The sequence below is a fragment of the Zalophus californianus genome, chromosome 8 (genome assembly GCF_009762305.2).
Source record: "Zalophus californianus isolate mZalCal1 chromosome 8, mZalCal1.pri.v2, whole genome shotgun sequence".
Taxonomy (NCBI): domain Eukaryota; kingdom Metazoa; phylum Chordata; class Mammalia; order Carnivora; family Otariidae; genus Zalophus; species Zalophus californianus.
This window is the reverse complement of record NC_045602.1, coordinates 117,319,541-117,340,433: the sequence shown is the minus strand read 5'-3', so window position 1 is coordinate 117,340,433 and position 20,893 is coordinate 117,319,541. Positions and strand designations below refer to the sequence as shown.

Below are 20,893 nucleotides of genomic sequence, written 5' to 3'. Positions count from 1 at the left end.
ACATCTTGTGCAAGAGGCAGAGGGAAGCCAGGTGTCCCTTTCCACCCACCTCTCCCGAACAGGTGCCACTGCTCCTGCTTGGAACTTTAAATCAGCAGGAGCCAGGCCCTCCCGGGAGAAGGAGGAGGTACCTCCACTCCACATCCCCCTCCCAGGAGCCTCTTGGCTACCTTGGAAGCTCCTGCCCTCAGTCTCTCATTCTACAGGTGGAGAAACTGAGACACAGAGGAAACTGAGCTGACGTGGGGGCAGAGAATGGAGGTGTGGGGCTAGGATCTGAACCCAAGCTTTCCACCACAGCCCTGAGAGGCACAGTGCAGTAGGAATACAGAGAAAGGGCCAGCTGATGGCGAGGAAGGGTCACCTTCCTCTTCTGGTTACCCCAAGCACCTGGAAAGCCCTCTGAACCTCCCTGTATCTGCATCCACTCTATGCCAAGCCCATAACATGTGTTCCTCACCATAGCCCTACAGTGTTATCCCTGTTTTTCAAGGGGAGAAACTGAGGCTCAGAGAGCTTTAGCAATTACCCACGGGCACACACTGAGGACGAGGCAGGGCATTCAAGGCCAAGACCCAGCACTTAACCCCAATGCTGCCCTGTCTTCCCCCGTGGAAAAATCACCAACCAAGAAAAACAGGCATAACTGTCTGGACAAAAAATATTTAAGTAGCAGAAAAAGAAAATACCAAATTTTAAAGAAATTCTGAAATCAGTGGACACAATTCTTAAAGATGCATACAAGATTTCAAGATACACCATGGGGCGTGAAAATTGCCAGTGCACGGAAATCCAGTGCTTGGGAGGATGCATTCTCGACCACGTTGTCACTTGTAGCCAAGATCAGCCAGAGCCAAGGCAGAGGAAGAAGTGGTGATAGCAGAGGAAAGTGTCCTGTGCAGGGCAGGAGGGTAGGGGCCCTGATCTGGGGGTTCCCCCCCCACTTTCTTGCTGCAGGACCAGAACACGTCACCTCCCAGAGTCCCCACTTTACAACAGGTGGGAGAAGCACACAGGACAGCCTCTTAGGTCCCTGCAGCTCTGATGGTATTTAAGATTGGGACTTCCAACAGGGATGAACCTTGAGAACATTATGTTAAGTGAAAGGAGGCAGTCACAAAAGGCCACATGCGGTATTTCACTTATACGAAATGTCCAGAACAGGCAATTCTCTAGGGACAGAGAGTAGATTAGTAGTTGTCGGTGGGGGGGCTTGGGAGGGGGTGACGGCTAAGTGGTTCATGGTTTCTTTGTAGAATAATGAAAATGTTCTAAAATGGATTGTGGTGATGGCTGTACAACTCTGAATATGCTAAAAACCATCAAATGGTACCCTTTAATTGGGTGACTTGCACAGTATATAAATTCTATCTCAATAAACCTGTTAAAACAATCCAACACTAACAAATACTCTGCAACTTCCAAATGGGCAGCCATCCTCTGGGAACGTGCAGTCCCCTCAGCATTCTTCCGCCATGGCCTGGGAAACCAAGGAGTATTTTCCTAAGAAGCCCCCGCGCCCCCACAGACCCTCTATCCCAGAGGCCTTTGCACTTCACATTCAACCTCCTCCAGGAAGCCCTCCCTGACCTCCCAACTATGTCAGGTCCCTGGTTACTGGTTCCTAGGGCATCCTGAGTTTCTCCTTTTTGCCACTTATACTGCTACAAGACAATCACTTCCATGATCACTGGTTGACACTGCCTCCTCCATCAGACTGGGAGCTCTAAGAGGGCAGGGCCTTCATCATTGGTCATCACTGTCAACAGTGCAGTGCCTGGCATACAGTAGCTGCTCCAGAAATGTTTGCTGATTGAATGAGTGAATCAAAATTCTAGATCCTTTAATGGACACCTGGCTTCTGGTCCTGGTTCCACCACATTCTGGCTCAATGACCCTGGGCAAGTCACGCAACCTCCGAAAGTCTCCACGCCTCCTTCAGAGAGTAGCCAGGGGTAACGGGCGAACGTATGATGGGATAAAGGGATAATGGACATGGAAAGTACTTTATGAAGTGTCTCCTCCCACGGCTGCCCCTATCCCGGGCGAAGGAACCCACTCTGGCCTGAGCCTCTCTTAACACCTCTCTCTCCCTTGGCCTCCACATCCAAGCCATCAGCAACTCCTCCTGGATCCACCTTCACAGCGTATCAAGAAGCTGATGCACCTCCTGCGTTGCTACCAGGCTGTGGACAGAGCCATCATCATCTCTTGCCTGGATCAATCATGTCCTCTTGTCTCCTGCTTCTGCCTTTGTTCCTGACACAGAAGCCAGAGGAATCAGGTTAAAACACAAGTCAGACCCCGCTCCTCCTCTGCTCTAAGCCCTCCATGGCCTTAGTTTACCTCAAGTAAAAGCTGCTGGCCCTACAGACGCCACAGGTGACCCCCTCTACCACCTCCCATTCTCCCCTTTCCTCTTTGCCCACTTCCCCTTGCTCCAGCCTCACTGGCCTCTATGGAGTTCCCCAAATACACCAGGCATATTCCTGCCTCACACCCTGCGCACCTGCTCTTCCTCTGCTTGGAATGTTGGTCCCCCAGATGTCTGCACACCCTACCCCCTCACTTCCTTCAGGGCTTTGCTGAGACCTGACCTCGTCAACGAGAGGCAGTTCAGCAGAGCAGCTAAGACTCTTCACCAAAGAGCATGGGCTTGAGATAAAAATCTAGGCTCTGCCAGTTACACCCCTGAGTGAACTTGGGCAAGTTTCTTAGCTTCTCCGTGACTCAGTTGCTCCTTTCCACAATGGGTGTAATTACAGCAGCTTCCTCATAAAGCTGCTGTGGGGCTTCCATGATTCAGTGAATGCGACATCCTCGTGGGCAGCTATCACGACCCCCCAACTGCTGCCCGCACTGTGCCCCCGCGCCCCGCACTGTGCCCCGCGCCCCGCCCACCCGCTCTGCTGCCCTCCTTGCACACGTCACCATACAACAGGGGACGTGAACGAGGAATCGATCCTGATGATCGCCCACCCCTCCCACTAAAATCCGGGCCCCATAAGGCAGACGGTTTTGTAGATTCGGTTTATTACCAGAACCCCAGTGCCTAGCCCAGCGCCTGGTGTGGAGGTGCTCAGGGAAGACTTCACTCAACAGATATTTTCAGGGCTGAATAAATATTTATTGACTAAGTGTCACAAGCTCTGGGGTTCTGTCCACAGACATTTCTGTCTCCAAGCCAGCCTGTCCCTCAGAGCTCCCAGGTCCGCCCAGCCAAATTCCTACCAGTGGCTCGGCCTGCTGCCTTGTGTATACCTCAGTGTACGTGTCCATGGCCCTGTTTGTGCCCTTCCCCAGAGACCTTGCTCTCTTCCAGCATTATCTAACTTGGTACCTGGAACCACCTCCCCCTCTTTGGTAGCCAAGAAGCCAAGAGGTTCCCATGCCCCTTCCTCCTCCTTCTCGCTCACCCCTTTATATGCAAAACCCTAGACCATGTCCCATTTTTTGGAAACCTCCTATTCGTCTCTCAAATCCCCTTCTCTTTATCCCAAATCACTGCCCATCCTGGCCACCATGATCTCTCGTTCAGCCTGCTGCACTGGCCTCCTCCAGCAGCCCAGGCCGCCTGCTGCCTCCCTGGGCTCACCTTCTGTGCTGTAGCCGGGAGGATCTGTTCAAAACACACGGGGAAACAAATGAAGGCCTGGCTCTGCAGGCTTGAAAAGCCTAGATCCCCACTGACTCAAAACAACAAACTGACTGGGACCTTTCAAAAGAATTCACCCCAGGGCGCCTCACATAATGAAAGGCCTCCCCATCTTTGCCACCCCAGGCCCAGGTAAAATGGTATTTGTTGTACAAAAATTTAATTTACCAAATGGATTTGCACAGGACCCTTAAGCTTAATAAATATTTGTGGAGTGGAATTGAAATTAAAAAATAGTTTAAAAAATAGCATTTATAGAGTCCCACAGGCACGGGGGGCTTCCCACACCCCCCGTGTCTGGTGTTCTCCTCTCTGCAAACCAGGTAGGTGTTGTTGACTCCAGTTTCCAGATGAGGTAAATGAGGCCCAGAGAAGGGAGGTCACTTGTCCGAAGTGACACAGTTCCCAGATTCCCCCAGAGTCCTCCCAGGCCCTGGAGGCTGTGCAGCTGGGGCAGGGAGGCTGGAGTGTCGTTGGCCAGGGCAGAGGAAAGGCGTTGACCCTCCTGTTCTCTAGCTGCTGGCCACCGGCCTGAGGCCCTCAGAGCCCACAGACCTTACTTGTCCATTCCCGGCTCCCTGCCTTTGCCTGTGTGGTTTCCCTGCTCAGGGTAACCACTCCCCAGGCTGGTCAAAACCAGTCTGCCACCCTTCACAGTCACTTCCAGCACTGAATCTCCTGCCTGTACCCGCTCCTCATTGGCTGCCCCCAAACACACCACCTGCAATGATTTATGGATGTTCTCACCATGGCAGGGCACACGTCCCTCCTGGCTCTTCTGCCCCCAGGGACCATGTTTCCGCTGCCTCCTCTGAGAACTCGTCCTCTGACCCTCAGTCCTGAGTCTACACTGACCTTCCCAGTCTCTCTGTGTGGCCTGACCTTGCCCCTGAACCTGACCAAGGCTCACCTCCCCAGCTGCCTCCTGGACTTTCTCTCCATTGACCCCCTCAGGCCCCCATGTCCAAAAAGGATCTCCTCCCCTTCTCCCCCAAACCACTCCTCCCTGATAATGCCAGGGTCTTCCCAAGCCTCCAAGCTAGAAACTTGGACATCACTCTGGACCCTTGCCTGCCCCTCAGCCCTCCCAAGCCTTGCTGATTCTGCCCTGAGATGTCTGTCAAACCACTGCTTCTCTCCAAGCCCACTGCTCTGTGCTGGGTTCAGGACCCCTCTCCGCTCAGGGCATCTGGGTACAAGCCACTCATCCACCCACACACCCATCCATGCCACCCACTTTCCCAACCATCCACCATCTATCTACTTGCCCCTGACTCGCCATCCATCCACTCTAGCCATCCCTCCATTTACTCACTCACCCACCCTCCCATCCACCACCCACAATTTACTGAGCCTTCTAGTGCTCCAAGCTACATGCTGGGTGCTGTGACTCAAGGATGACTTAGACCCAGCCCTTGGCCTCCAGATGCTCACACCAGAACTGGGTCTTGAAAGGTGAATACGAATCTGTGGAGGGTGGAGGGAGGTTGGGGAGGGCATCTAGGTCAAGGGAGAAACAAGGGAATAGGCACAGGGTGTCTGAGACACTTAACCAGACAGGTGGGAGTAACAGAGCTGAAGGTGGAAGGGCCAACTGAGGCTGGCTCTGCAGGGGCCTTCCAGACCAGGCAAGGAGTTTGTACTTTATCCAAAGCATGGACTCGAGATACACAGCCTGGTCAGACCCCAGCCAGCTCTCTCACGTAGTAGCTGTGACCTTGAACAAATGACGGTAGTGCTCCCCATCTGTAAAATGGGGATAATGATATACCTATTACAAAGGACTAAATGAGCTAATGCATACACATATTATGTCTCTTAGCAGAGTTCCTAGTATATAGAAGATGCTCAGCAAATATAGTCACTATTATTGCTCATATTTTACTCATTAATATCCTCCAGTCAGCTGGTAGGCAATAGAGTGCTTCACAGAGAGAAAGTCCATGCTAATCTAGATTGCAAAGCCACCTCCTCAGCAGTGGGAAGATCTGCAATGAGCTTTATTGCCCCTGCCCAGCCCCAGCGTCACCAGCTCTAGCCTTGCCCTCCTCTGCGGACTGCCCCCAGCCAGCCATGCCCGTCACTGCCCCAGACTGGCTCCTGAGCCTGGATGAATTCCAGCATGCCTTGCCCCAAGTTTTGAGGAGCATAGGTAGTTGAGCTCCAAGATCTAAGGGCCTGGGCAGGCTTCCCCACCGAGAGCTTTCCGATCCGTGCGACCTGTTTGCTCTCTCACACAGCTCTAGGGGACGGCTCCTGCTCCTCGCGGAGTGGTGAGAAGCCCTTTCTACAGCTCTCTCCTCTCACCTTCATGGCCCTGTACTGGAGTACACCCGCCCATTCTGCAGACGAGAATACTGAGCCTCTGAGAGGAGACAGAAGTGCCTTTGCTTCAGTCTGCACAAGTAATGGCTGAGCAGGGCTGAGCAGGGCTCCAAACTCTGGTCTTCAGAGCCCCAGCTCTCTCCCTGAAATCTTGGGAGCACCACTGTCCAAACACCCCAATTATCAAGGCCCAAGATAATGCTTGGACATGAATTTTCAAGGTACTGAGGGACTGTCTGCAAGGATGGAGATGTTCTCACGTGCACTGTCCAATAGTAGCCACAAGCCCCACGTGGCTACTGAGGGCCCCAAATGTGACCAGTACAACTGAAGAATTGAATGTTTAATTTAATTTTAATATTAATTTTATTTTTTAAATTAAAAAAAATTTTAAGATTTTTTTATTTTTTATTTATTAGAGAGAGGGAGAGAGAACAAGCAGGGGGAGCGGCAGGCAGAGGGAGAAGGAGAAGTGGGCTCCCGGTGAGGGACTCGATCCCAGGACCCTGGGATCATGACCTGAGCTGCAGACAGCGCTTAACTGACTGAACCACCCAGGCGCCCCTAATTTTAATACTAATTTCATAGCCACTCATCGCCTGTGGCTGCCCTATTGACTAGCACAAGATAGCTGTTAGCAACCTCACTGAGATGCCCTTCCAGATGCTCACACTTCTTAAGCCACAACTCACAAACCATTTTGTCATTTCGTTAGAAAGATTTCTACCCTGTACCACCCCATCAGGTGGCACTGAGGCTGTCCAGCATCCACAAGTTAACTGCTTCTTTATAATTCAAGGTCGTTCAAGAACTAGTTGCCCAAACTCAAACTCCTGCTCTGGGCCAGGCACCAAGCCAGACGTGGAAAACTGACACACCTGTCCCTCTCCCCAAGGAGTTCAGTCTAGTGGGGGGGACATGTCCTACACTAGGGTCTGTGACAGAGCAGATGGGTGCAAGGACAAGGTTTGTACACAGTCTGGAGAGCTGAGAGGACAGAGTAACTGACCTAGTGGAGGAGTCCAGGGAGGCTGCCCTGAGAAGGGGACACTGACACGGTGTCCCGGCATCTTACAACCTGGAAGCCATGTTCACGTCCACAGTGTCTTTGGTGCCTCACTATCGCCCCGAGAGGAAGTTCCGCCTGGCCTGGATTCTGGTTTTCTGTGCACTAGATTCACATCAGCACACACTTCTGGAATGAGCACTGAGTGTGGGCCACAGCCTGAAGCCTTGAGATGTGGAAGCCGAGACCCCCACAATGAGTGATGGCAGAGCCAGCTCAAGACTCCCAGGCCAGTGCTCCCCTGAATCTTCCACTGCTGCTTCTTGGGAGGGTTCATCCAGGACCCAGCCAGCTGGTGCCCAAATCTGTTTCCAGTCGAGGACTTAGAAATTAGATAGTCTCTGAATCCTCTGAAGGTCCAGTTTTGTGAACCCCTAAACTTTGTGGCAGCTCTGATGGGACCCAGTGGCCCCCTTACTGGCCATCTGGCCTCTCCTTGGCCCGGCTGACTTCCGGAGGCCATGGGAGATCTTCAGTTTAATGACATCTCCCCGTAATGCCTTCCTTTCTATCCGGCACTCTCAGGGCCCATGTGTGCCTGCCCTACTTTTCCTTTCTCTGACTCCTTCTCTGAGCTCAGGGTTGGTTCATTCTGTCCTCCTTTGCACTCCCTGCAGGCGCTCCTGTCTGTGGGGCCCAGGCAGCTCCAGCCCTGCCATCCCCCCTCGTTAACACTGAGCCCAGATGGTCCCTCATGCAAAGCCTCGACTGGCCTGGAGCCCCTCTGATTTCTCATGATGCCTTTGGAGAAGGCAGAGAACACTGTGTCCCACAAACATTTCTTGAGCCCCTCGTTTGTGTGTGGCCCCAAGCCGGGGCAAGCTGAGAGCAAGGAGATGAACAAGTCAGTGGAAGTGGCAAATATGTAAATAGCACAGCAGTCCAATGTGACAGGAGCTGCCCTGGAAGGAGGCCCAGGGGCCCCCGGGAGCCCTCACCAGCCTGATTAGAAAAATGACAAAAAGGAGGTGAGACTCGGCTGGGCCTCGGAGGATGCATAGGTGTCTACTAGGCGGACAAAGTGCAGAAGGGAGTTGGTGGCAGGAGGAAGAGAGACAAAGCATGCCATTCTGGGGAACTGTGAGGAACTCTGCACAGGTTGGGGGGGGCTGGTGTCTGGGCTCTGGGGAAGAAGGGAAGGAGGGGAAGGGAGCCAGGGCTGGAAACACAGGTCGGGACTTGATCACGAGGGTCCTGCAATGCCAGTCCATGGAGGGTGGCCTTTACCCCAGGAGCAATGGGGAATCCAAGGGCTTAGCAAGTCTGAGTGGGAGCAAGATCACCCAGCAGCTATGTGGGGCAGCCTAGAGGTGGCCGCTGTGGTCTGGGTGATTGCTGACAGGGGTTTACCTAGGACAGGGGCACTGGGGCTGGGCGCCAGCAGACTGAACCAGGAGACAGACTGTAAGATGAATCAGACTTGGGGCTGATTACATGTGGAGGATGAGGTAGAGGGAGGAGTCAGGGATGACTTCCAGGTTTCTGTCCTGAGTGACTGTGGGGATATATTGAATACTAAGCTTCTGGTTATAATACCATAAATACTTTGGGCTTGTGGGCCATTTGGTGCTCCAAAGCTGTCAAAGACAATACATAAATGAATGGGTATTGCTGTGTTACAACAACAATTTCTTTTATAAGAACAGGTTGGCCATGGCCAGAGTTTGCCAACCTCTGAGCTATAAACAACAATAACAATAACAACAACAACAAAAGCCATCTCAAGCTTTAACAATAAAATGGGTTAACCCACATAACTGAAAAAGTTCAGAATTTGGGTGGACTTGAGGCACAGTTCAATCAGGGTTTTGATTTTGCCAGAGCTTACGTGTCCTGAATTGCGATCCTCTGCTATTCCTGAGTCAAACCATTTTTGCTGGTAAAATAACTTTTATTTTTAAGGTTAACTAACACTCCATGAAGACTTGTAGGTGAAGGTTCATAACAGCATTACTCGTAATGGCCAAAATTTCAAATGCCCATCAACTAGTCAACAAATAAACAAAATATTATATATGTATTATGTTATATACATGAATACGTATGTATGAATGTTCTATATATGTATCTCATACCATGCACTGTTACTCAGTATTAAGAAGGAACAAAGCACTGACAGGGGCAACAACAGAGGGATGGACATAAAAACCAATATGCTGAGTGGAAGAAGCTAGACCTAAAAAAGTCTACGCATGTTCCCATTTAAATGAACTTTCTAGAAAAGGCAAAACCAGAGACAGAAAGCCACTCAGTGGCTGCCTGGGGCCTGGGGTAGGAGTCGGGACTGACTGCAAATGTGCCCAAGGAAATTTCGGGTTGTGGTAATGGCTGGATACTGTATACATTTATAAAACTCAAAATGAACACTTCAGCAAACTTTATGGTATATAAACTATACCTCAATAAAATTGTTTTTTAAAAAGGCTGATGGGGACAAAAGGGATGCCGTGGCATAGCCACCAGGGTCCGCCCAGAGGACAACGGTGCCACTTACTTGCCAAGGGACAGAGTGGCAAGGGCAGGCCTGAGGGCAAGTGCCAAGGTCACTCTGGACACCCTAGGAAGGAGGTGCTTCTGGGGCATCGGAGTGACGTCCAGGAGAGCTCCGAGGAAAGGCCAGGGACAGAGCTGGGGGTGTGGGGACTGTGGGTGATCAGAGGGACACCAGAGCGGTGGCAGTTGAGTCCCCTGGAGAGGGTGTGGCCTGAGAGAAGGTGCAGGGACAGAGCCCTGAGAAAGACATTCGGGGGACCAGAGGAGGAGGAAAAGCTGCAAAGGCTGGGATGCAGCAGCTAGGGAGGCAGGGCTACTGGGGCCCAGCGTGCCGGGGAGAGTGTACTGCCCAGAGTCTGGGGCAGGTGCGCATGAGAAGTGGCCACCAGGTGAACCATGGGAGGTCTCTGTGGCTTTGGTGAGAACAAGGACCACGGAGGGGTGGGATGTGATCCAGGCTGCGGAGGGTGAGGAATAAACGAAGTCTGGGAGCATCATCAAAACTCCTGAGAAGCTCAGCTGAGGGGAGAAGGAGGGAGCGCGGTGGCTGGGGCAGTGCAGAAGCAGCCGGGCAGGGAGGATGGAGACAGAGGACATGGTCTACACTCCTGACAGGTGTAGCTGAGAAGAGGAGGAGATGTGGCAGTGAGGGGGCAGATGCAGCCATTCCAAGCTCCATCACACACGCCTGGAACCAGGCAGCCTGCCCCGAGGCCCGGGGAGATGGCTCTCAGTCTCCTAGGTGTTGGTGTTCTGGTCTTTTCTCCAGCCTCCCCCCGCAACCCCCCAGAGGGCCCTGGCCCTCTGAGACAAATTCTGTGTGCGCTTTGCGAGAAATATCAGTGGGAAAGCTCTCGGCATTACCTGCACCTAAGCTCGGGCCTCTCCTCCTCCAGCCAGATAACCCAGATGCCCATCCGCCCAGAGGGCATGGGACAGGTACCTGTCAAAGGCCTCCTATTTTTCCAATTTCACAGTGTTTAGGTTGCTCTTCCCCACAGCCCTGACAGGTTGTCATCATTACATCCATCTGGCTGACAGAAAGAATGAGACTCAGAGAGGTTGCGTGGCTCACCTAAGGTCACACAGCAAAATGAGTGGTAGAAGTGGGGCTGGCACCCAGGTCAGCCTGCCTCAAGAGCCTGCTCCTTTTGTCCCACAGACCCTTGACAAAGGGCGTGGAAAACAAAAAAGGAGGGTGGGAGGGATGAGGGAGGGCAGGGCAGTGTTCTGAACTGCAAAGGGCTGGACCCAGGTTCCAGCCTCAGATCTGCCCCAGCTCTTGCGGCCAGGGCCAGTCACTCTCCCACACAGGCCTCAGTTTCTCCAGCCACACAATGAGCTCTTAGGCCCTCGTGGCTGCCCCACACGGAGTTCTGGGACCAGGTGCTTACTGGAGACACTTCTGCCTTCTATCATAGAAACAAAAAAATGTCGCTAGCAAGGTCAGCAGCAGACAAAGGCCGTAGTGTTAGGGAGAAGGCAGAAGGGGGCTACTCTACCATGCCGGGCCCTGGAGGAGCCTCACCAGAAAATACAGCCCAGCCCAGCCCAGATGCTGGCTCAGCCACTTTCCTGGAACAAAGACTCAGCCTGAGGTCACGGTGCTGCTTCCAGGAGCCACCCCCTTCTCAGCCATCCCAGCAGGACCTGCCATGGGCTGCACAAATCCCTCCTCTTTCTCGGCTGTGGCTGCCCTATTTGTAAACTCCTCCAGAGAAGCAGCTCTCTGGGCCAGCTTTCTTCCCACCCTCAGCTCTGAGCTCACCAGGACCCCTGCCTACCCCTCCTCCCCATCTCCCACAACTGCAGGCCCCCTGGAGCCTCCTGGCTGTCCCAGCACCTCCACGGGAGATGGCTGAAGGACGACCCATTAGAGTCAGAGTCAAGATCTTCCAAAAGGAATCAGAGGCCCAGAGAGGGTAGGTGTCTAAGCAAGGCCACACAGCAGACAGGGGGGCCAGCACAGAACCTGAGCCTCCTGACTCCCCAGCTCAGGTGGCCCCTCCCAATGGTTTTTATGACAGGAAAGCTTTTTTATTCTTCTTCATGTTCCTATGTTTATAACTCAGACCCACACCCTGATTTTCAGTTCACCGGACACATTTCCAGTCAGCCAAATGTTACTCCCTGAAATGACCATGAGGGACCCTGGCTCGGTCCCCTTTTCTGCCAACACAGGTGACCTCATTCAGCCTTGTGGATTTTAACACCAACTTCTCCCTCTTTCTCGCTCTCTCCCTCTTTTCCCCTCCCTTCACCTCTCCCTCCTTCCTACTCTCTCTCCCCACATTCAATCCATCAGCTTGTCTCTACCTTCAAAACGTCTCCAGAATCCAACCAGTTCTTGCTACCTCCACCTCTGCCCTCTGGTCCCAGCCTCCCCATGACCTCCCTGCCTCCTCACTCTTGGTCCCTTCAGCCTGGCCTCCACAAAGCAGCCAGAGGGTCCTATTAAGATACAAGTCTCTGCTCAAAGCCCTTGGTGGCTCTCATCTCACTCAGAGTGAAAGCCAAAGGCCTCGCTTTGGCATACAGGGCCCCCCCCCCCCACACCTGGCCTCTGACCTCACCTCCCACCACTCTCCTCGCCGACCCTGTGTTCCTCCACACTGGCCTCCCAGCTGTTCTTCCCTCGGAACTCACAGACATCCCAGGCCTTGCTGTTTCCACCACCGGGAGCATTCCTCCCTAGATAGCCACATGGCTCCTGTCCTCCTCATGTCACCTTCTCAGAGAGGCTGTCCTGGACCTGGGCCCCAACCATCCATCTAACCCGCTCATCATTCTCTAACCCTTCACCCTGCTTTGTAGCATGTATCACCCCCCTCCCCCACTGCAGTACCTCATACTTACTGCCTGGCTTGGATGAACCCATCCCTAAAGTACGCCCAGGAAGGAAGACAGTCTCTTTTCCCTACTGATATACCTGCAGCCCCCAGCCCAGGGACTGGCACGCAGGAGGTGCTCAAAACGAAGGAATGACACCTAGCCCCTGACCCACTGCCTTGAGGCATGCCTGCCATTTCCAGCACCATTGCTGTGGCAGGCCGGGCCCTGCCAACCGGGGGGCCAGCATGAAGATGAGTGATCCCAGCAGCAGCGGCAAGCGCTGACCCCTCCTCTGTGCCAGGCCTTCAGTCCACCCAACTCTGGGGACTCTCTTCTATTATCCCCATTTTACACAGGAGCAACCAGAAGCTCTAAGCAGTGGAAGGACTTGCCTGAGGTCAGACAGCCAGCAGGTGTCAGAGGTGAGATTACAACTTAGATCTTTTGGGCCCACAGACCCCACCCCCAAACCTGGCTGGCCTGGCCTGGCATCTGACCCGTCAGGCCTTCAGGGGTCCTACGTGAGGGGCTCATGGTGTTACCAGGGGACAGGCAGGGTGGCACCCTGGTGGCAATGCTCCCCCCCCCACACTCATGACTGGCATCTGGGGGCAGCAGAGGCCTCATACCAAAAGGGGGAGAGGTCAGACAGTGAGCGACTGCATCCCCCTCTGGCCTCTGCAAAGGGGAGACAGAACCCCCTAGCACACATCACCTCCCTGTCATCTGCTGTTGGGAAGCATTTAATAATCACCAACTGTGTGCAGAGGCCTGTGCTGATGCTTGTGGGAACAAAGGGATGTTACCACCCGTCCCCTCCCACCTGCTGGTACAGTGGGGAAGCCCCTTGCCAGCCTTCATGTCATCGGATTCTCCCCACAGACATAACAGGGGAGTAATATCAGGCCCATTTTACAGACTAGGAGAGTGAGGTACACATTTTTATCAGGCACCTGTAAGTCTAGGCATCTGAGAAAGCTAAATTCTGAGTCTCAGGAGCATCAGGATGGTGCAAGTGCTAGCAAAGGGAGGGAATGTCCCCAGGGCCAGGGGGGTGGATGAGATCACAGAGGGCCACCTCTGCGGCCCTTCCCAGAAGGGACTGTCCTCACCATGATGCCAGGCCCTTGTGTCCACCTCCCCAAGCCCCCTGAGACTCTCATCCACTACCTCAGTTGGGCCCCCACATCCATGAGGGGACTGCTTCTCCGGTACATGAGAAACGGGTATCAAGAGTGAGATGGGGCCAACCAGGCCCAAGGTCAAGGTGAGGGAAGGGGACAAACCAGGCATGGCACATGCCGGCCTCCTGCCTCCCTATGCAGATTGCTTTCCTGTCCCCAGGTACCTCCTCCAAGCAGCGACTTGGGAGCTACAGGCTGAAAATGTGGCAACCGTGAGTCGCTGGGCTGAGGGGCTGGTGTGAGCACCACTGTGCCCAGTGGGGTTGCTCCTCCAGGCGCAGGAAAATGGGGCTAGGGTGGTGAGGACATCGGGGTACAATCCATTTCCTGGAGATGCTGGGGATGCTGCTCTCCTAAAACATGTTGGAGAATCTAGCTCCCCAAGAAATAGCTATTATTTATTGATGCAATGACCATATACTTAATTACCCAAACCAGGACACATATAAGATTGAAAGGGAAGCTGTTAATAATTACTCTAAGGCTGACCTGGGAAAATCATGACATGGGCACATTCTTTGTGGACCACCTACTATGTGGCAGGATGAATGCTGAACAGTTCACGTGTCCCATCCCTTTCTCTCCTCACCGTGACCCATGGAAAGATACTGCAGCCACCCTTGCCTCCTCCCTGTTCCTCTATCATGCCTGAGTTTCCACCACTTGAGTCCCTGCCTTGGGCTATGGTACCGAGAGCCCCAGTTACAAGACATAACCCCTCACCTCCTGGACCCCATGCCTACAATAACCCATTTTCAGCCACTGTGACTTCAGCATGGATTCATTTCATAGGGAATACATTTCAAGGTCAGGGTGTAAATGAGTTTTAAGAGGACAGAGGTGGGTGGGGAAGCCCTGGGGCTGAGGAGGGGGATAATTGGGGTTGCGGGTGAAACAAATGGGTCCCAAGACGTTGGCGGGATGGAAGGAAAACAGAGAAAGGGAGTAAAGGGGATTGTATAAGACATAGCATTCAAGGCCCTTGGCAATCCAGACAAACCCCACCTACTCCTCTGAATATACCATCTACTCCCTCAACCCACACCACACACCAGGCACAACCTGTTTTTCCTGCCTCCATCACTTTGTGCGTGCTGCTCCCCCATCCATGATGCCATCTGCCAATCTCAGCTGGGCAACATCCTCCCCACTCTTCAAGGCCTGGTAGAAACACCATTACCCCCAGGAGGCCTTCCCTGATGGCTCCTCTCTGGAGTTTGCCCTTCCCTCCTCTGAGCCCAGCACCTTGCTCAGGCTTCCCCAGGTGGTGGAATGAAGCCCAAAGTCCTGCTGAGAATGAACAGGGCCATCTCATCGGCCCGCCCCACCCACAGCTACAGGGCAGTTCATCACTGAACTCCTCAAGGCAGCCACAACAGCTTCCCACCACGGATGACAAGCATGGGGTGCCCATAACAATGCAGACCCTGGACTCTGTCCAGAGAGGTTCAGATCCCTGGAGTCTTAACTGGGCCAGGGATTTGCACTGTCAAGTCTCTCCAAGGGATTCCAGTGCATGCTGAATTTTAAGGCCTTCTGAAAAAGCAGGTGAGCAGTAAATGTCCACTAGAATGAAAAAAAAAAAGTAATAGAATTAGGAAGCAGTTGCCTCTGATATCCTGAAGGAAAGGATAAAGCCCTCTGGTGAGGGCTGGCAGGCAGATTCTGCTCAGTCATTCACCATTTATTTTATTATTTTTAAGTAAACTTTACATCCAACATGGGGCTTGAACTCACAGCCCAGAGATCAAGAGTTGCATGCTCTACAGACCGAGCCAGCCATTTATTAAGCACCCACCAATCAGTAACAAAGACAACAGCCGACACTGACCAGCATTCATCATGTGCAAGGCTCAGTCCTCATACCAGCTGAGCAAATCTTCAGACAATCCTATGGGGCAGGTGCCATCATTCTCCCTATTTCACAGATGAAGAAATTGAGGCTCAGAGAAAAGTGACCTGCCTGAGGTCTCACAGCCGGTAAGTGCAAGAGCTGGGATTTGAACCCAGGTCAGCTGGCCCTAGAGTCCACACTCTAACCACCTCAGTGTGCACCAGCCCTGGGATACGGCCATGAACAAATGGCCCTGTCCCCAGTGTGTCTGCTAGCAGGGAAGAGACACCAAACACACAAACAACGCATACTTTCAAATTATGACACTTGTGAGATAGGAAAATAAGTGATTCTTCCAGAAGACAATTACTTGGTGGTGGTGGGGGGCAACCTACTGCAGATCTCCCTGAGGATGGTCTCTTTGCCTCAGTTTTCTCATCTATATAATGGAGCAGTGGGGCCAGCTGGTCCCTAAGAACTTTCCAGCCGGCACATCCCAGGAATCCAGCCTTCTTTTCTCTGAACCTTTTTTCCTCTTCTGCACGGTGGACGGGAAGGAGAGCAGAGTCGTGACCCCAGGACCTTTCAAACTCAGCCCTTGGGCTTCCCAAGACCAAGTCAGCCTGGTGTTGTTGGAGCCGGGTCTTTGGGAGTGCACCTGCCACCCACTGTCATAGTGATGCCAGAACCTAGGATGGGGCTGTGGTGATGCTGGGACCTGGAAGTGGTGCCTTGGCTCCTCCCCTCCCAGAAGGAACCGCCTCCATGTCCAGCAGACTCACTGAGTCAGCAGAAGGGATGACACTTGGCTTTGCTAATTCATCCAGAGCCCTGCTGTCTCCACATGGTTAGGATGAGGTGGAGGGCCCCAGCCCCCTGAAGAGTACCTGCCACCCAGGGCCCCAGGCAGAGCTGAGGGCAGTTCTGTCACTCAACCAGGGAGCCAACCCAACCGAGTGCGCTGTCCGCGGTGCTGAAACGCCAGCGAGGCTCTTGAGGCTGGATCCCCTTCCCCGTGGCAAACACTTCAAGGAGCCAGCTCTGCTGGGGGCTGGGAATTCAGGAAGGAAGATGAGTACCTAAGGATAGGCAGAGGACTATGACCAGTTGGGCTCCACATTTCCCAGCACTGTGATTTCAGGGGAGCCCTTTGCCTTTCCCTTAATGTAAAATGGGGACAGTAACCATACTGACCTCGTGAATCTGAAGTGAAGAGTGAATGCAGATGCAGTACATGGTGCATAGAGGGGCCCAGTGAATGCTGGCTATTACTGTTAGATTGTGTACCTGTTATTTTGAGAGCTAACTGTAACTGGGTGTCTGCTGTGTGCCTGGTCTTCCAAGAATTTTACCTGCTTCTGCTCACAGAAGTCCTATAAACTACTACTAAAATGGGAATAAGAATACAGATGAACATTCTGAAGCACAGAGAGGTGAAGTCAGTTGCCCAAAATCACAGAACTAGTGAAGTGGGGAGCAGAGATTCAGACTAGCAAACCTTGCAAACCGCTGAATCTACCCCACTCCACTCCTACTGTCCAGATGGGGAAACTATGAACCAGGACCAGACAGAGTCCTAACTTATCACAAGTCCCCAGAAAACCCAGGGTCCCACCTCTCAGTCAGATCTCTTCCTACTGCTCCAAGCCAGGCTCCCCCCAGCAAGGTGAACAGGACACCCCCATGCCCAGGTCAGCTAGAACTGCGGGCAGGCAGCTCCCTCCATGGTGATCCCTCCGTCCTGCTGGAGGGTCCTCTGTCAAAGGCAGAGACATGAAGTGGCCCAGAGACAATGTGTGTCAGCTGCAGCCACAGGCTAGCAGCCACTCTGCGCCTGCCAGTGCCCTTGCCAGCAGGCACCCGAGTGTGGGGGTTGGGGAGGAGGGCAGGGCCAGAGCAGCACTGCTGGGGCCCCTCTAGTTCTGGCCTGGTTTCCCAGCACAGAGAAGACCCAGACATGCACCCAAGCTGTTTCCGTCCCAAATTTCCTGCTGCGTGAAGTGCATGCATGCAAGCATGCACTCACAGATATAGTTCAAATCTGCCCAATAGGGGGCTCCTGCAGCCTGAAAACCCCAATTTTTTTCCTTGAGGAGGTACAGCCTTTATCTCTGGTGGGGATGAGGGGCAAGTGAGGTACTAAGGAGTGGTGGAACCCAGAAACCTGGCTTCCTACCCTAGCTCTGTTCCTTCTAAGCTGGGTGACCTTGAGCAAGTTAGAAAGTTGGTCTGATGTGGTATTGCCTCTAAGAAACAGGGTTTCTGGGCCTTGGTGTGAGGCATCAAGCGGAGCATGGACTGGAATGGGTTTTGAGACATCAGAATTGGTCACTGCCCACAGTGGGGTGAGAAGCTGAAAGGAGAAATCCCAGGGACAAATCCCAGCTCCAGGGTTGGGTCCTCCTTAGCCACTTTTACCCCAAAGTCTGCAGTGGCCGCCTTCCCAGGCCCCCCTTTTCCCACATGCCCCCCCAATTCTCTTTCACATAGAGGTGGGAGGTGTGTTTGGAAAAAGTAAAGCAGAGCTGCTTGCACACTGCTAGAGCCTTCCCAGTGCACTTAGGTAAGAGCCACACTCCTGACTGGGGCCCACAAAACCTCATGGGGTCTGATGAGCCCCTGTTCCCTTGCCAGCATCAGCTCCCCCTCCTCACCCCCTCATTTAGCCCCAGCAGCCACCTGTCCTCCTTACTCTTCCCTGAACCAACCAGCCTCTGTCCCACCTCCTAGCTCATGGTCCTGCTGGTCCCCCCACTTGGCTCAGTCTCCCCAGCATTCACATGAATGACCAGTTCCTCTCATCCCTCAGGGCTTAGCATAAGTGTCACCTCCTTTGAGAGGCCTTCCCTAGCCACCCTGAAGTCTAAAGTCCTTTCCAGCACCACACAATGGCTCTGGCTTTTGGTTTCTGCTGCCAGTCAGAGGAAGAAGCCTCTCTGCTGGCAAATAACAGTACAAAATGTGTGCTCCAGGCAGCTTGGGGTATGCCTCTCTCCGGCTGCAAGTGGCAGAGTAACAAGTCCTGACAATGAGGAATCCCTCGGCTGAGTGGCCTTGGGCATGTCACCTGCCCTCCATGAACCTCAGTTTCCCCACCAGGACCATGGGGCAGAGAAGTCAGTGTCTGAACCCCTTCCAGTTGGCCGTGGTAGCCTCCTTCCAGGCCCCGCCTTGCACTGACCCATTTTTCTGAGGCTTCTCCGAGCTCAGACAGTTGCTCTCTGAGGGCCCCCATCCCATAAATCACAGCTGATTTCACGGAGCAGGGCGGCTGCTGGAGCCCAGGCATCTTGTGGCCATTAATCAACATTGGCAGGATTGAGGCTGTTGCAAGGCAGCTTTGCAGGAACTGGGCCTGGCCTTCAAAGCCAGGGAACTTGCCAGGCTGAAGTGCCCAGCCCCTCACAGCCTCCCCTGACCCTGACAGGTCCCCACGCACCTGTCTCCCCCGCCTTCCCCACTCCCCATTCAGTCAACAGGTACTCCCATTACTCCTTGTGGAGTCACCCCTTCAGCTTCCCAGGTCCTCACAGTTTGCAAACAGACAGGAACGATGCTGTACCCCCCACTTTATCAAAGAGGAGTCTGAGAGGAGGAGTGACTTGCCCAAGGTCACACAGCAGGTGTGTGGAGGTCCTTGGATCTAAAGCTTCTGAGCTTTGCCCCTCTCACTGGGGAGACCCCAGCCCAGGGAGAGGAAGTGGGGCAGCACGCTGAGCCACCACCCAGCTCCATCCAACCCCAGGAAGACTCCAGCTGGCTGCTGTGTCTGTATTCACAGTCCCCTCTCCTGACTTCAGGGGTCCGTTCCAGCTGCCAGGGGTTCCTGGGAAATTAAACCTCTCCTCCCGATGTCCTGGGTCCAACAGGCTGCCTCTGTTCCCCCTCTTCAATCTGCTCAAAGAAATGAGAAAATCGAATGCAGTGTCCCTGGGGAGCTGAGCCCGTACTGCCACCTGGCAGGAAGGCAGGAGGCTGTCATGGTCCCGCCAGGTGCTGAGGACAATGCCCCAGCAGCATCTAAAAGGCCCAAAGATGAAAGCTGTGGTGACAGGCCAGCTCTTCCCTCAATGTCTGAGTGACTGGGAGAAGCCTGGCTTCCCATCTATTCACCCAACCACTATTTATCAAGTGCTTACTGTGTGCACCTACTGTGTGCGTCAGAGTAGAGGGAGCACGGGGAGAGCCCGGGGGCCTATGCGTGCAGGCTCCGGGCAGAAGGCCCCCATCAAATCCGCCTCCTCCCTGCAGGAGCCTCCTGTTTCCTCTTCTCTAAAACGGGAATGAGGGAAACCATGCCGAACTCCCGGGGTTACTGAGGGATGGCAGGCTTACGAACGTGGTTGCATTGTGCCTGGCGCACAGTACACGCTCAGTAAGTGCCAGGTATTTCCACGTCGCTGCTGGTATAGGCCAGGCACCGGGTTAGAGCACTGGACAAGACAGACGTGGACTCTAAGCTCACAGAGCTTACTTTCTAGCAAAGACAAGAGACAAAACTGGTCAAATATAAGTGGTAATAAATGTCCCAAGGGCCTGGGACTGAGAAAACTAGGGGGCTGAGACAGGGTCACAGAAAGTCCCCCTCTGAAAAGGACAGCATGCTGAGAGCCTTGATAGGTAAGGACTGGGGAAGTGTTGTGAGCAGAGGGGACAGTCAGGCAAGACCCCTGAGGTAGGGAGCAGCTTGGTATAGTGTTCAAGGACCCGAAAAAAGAGCTGCTATAGGCAGGGAGGACCGAGCAAGGGCGAGTGTGTTCCCTCTGGGGCCTCAGTTTCACTCTCTCTGCAAGAGGGCATGCAAGGACTTCCAGGCTCCCCAGAGCTACCACCGGAACTGGAACGGGAACACGGAGGAGCCTGGGGGAGCAGTGGGAGGTGCTCTGGGACGCCTGGCCCAAACTGCTCGAATGTGACCTTGGCCTTGTCCCCTTTCCCTTCACCCCCTAGGGCTGACTCAAAGCTACGAGTGGTGCCTGACTCACTACTTCTCCGTGACAGCTAATTATGCCGCCCCCTCCACCCGCTGAATCTCAGCACCTGCATGAAGCACTTTGGCTCCTGACCCCCCTCATGGATCCAGCCTCCTGACAGCCCCCTGAGGGGCCAGGCCTAGGTGGAAGACCACCTGGGAAGCTGCTTTTCTCTCCCCTCAACTTCTCACACTTCTCAGTTCTGCCCCCTAGGGACTCACAGATGGGGCGTGGTGGGATGGGGGGGTACAACCCACACCTTTGATCTGGTGTGACCACTTTACTGACCACAGGGGCCACAGTGCCCTGAGACCAGCGGAGACCCCTGACCTAAGCTGGAGATATATGTCCGAGGGCTCTGGGCATGGGGCTAGAGATTGTAGGGAGCCCCTGGTAGCTTCCTCCCTGAGCCTCTCCATCCCCCACCACGTGCCCCTGGAAAGGTGAGTCACTGAAGTCCCTCTCACGATGCCTCTGCTCCTGGGAAGCCAGCCACGTGCAGGTGAATCACAAGATGGGGCCTGGCCCTCT

General features: G+C 53.7%; 1 protein-coding gene across 2 annotated transcripts in view; it reads right to left on the bottom strand.

The window, feature by feature from the left end:
• The window catches only part of DLGAP4 (DLG associated protein 4), a 192,913-nt gene that overhangs the window by 137,862 nt on the left and 34,158 nt on the right, over positions 1–20,893 (bottom strand). The window lies entirely within an intron of this gene.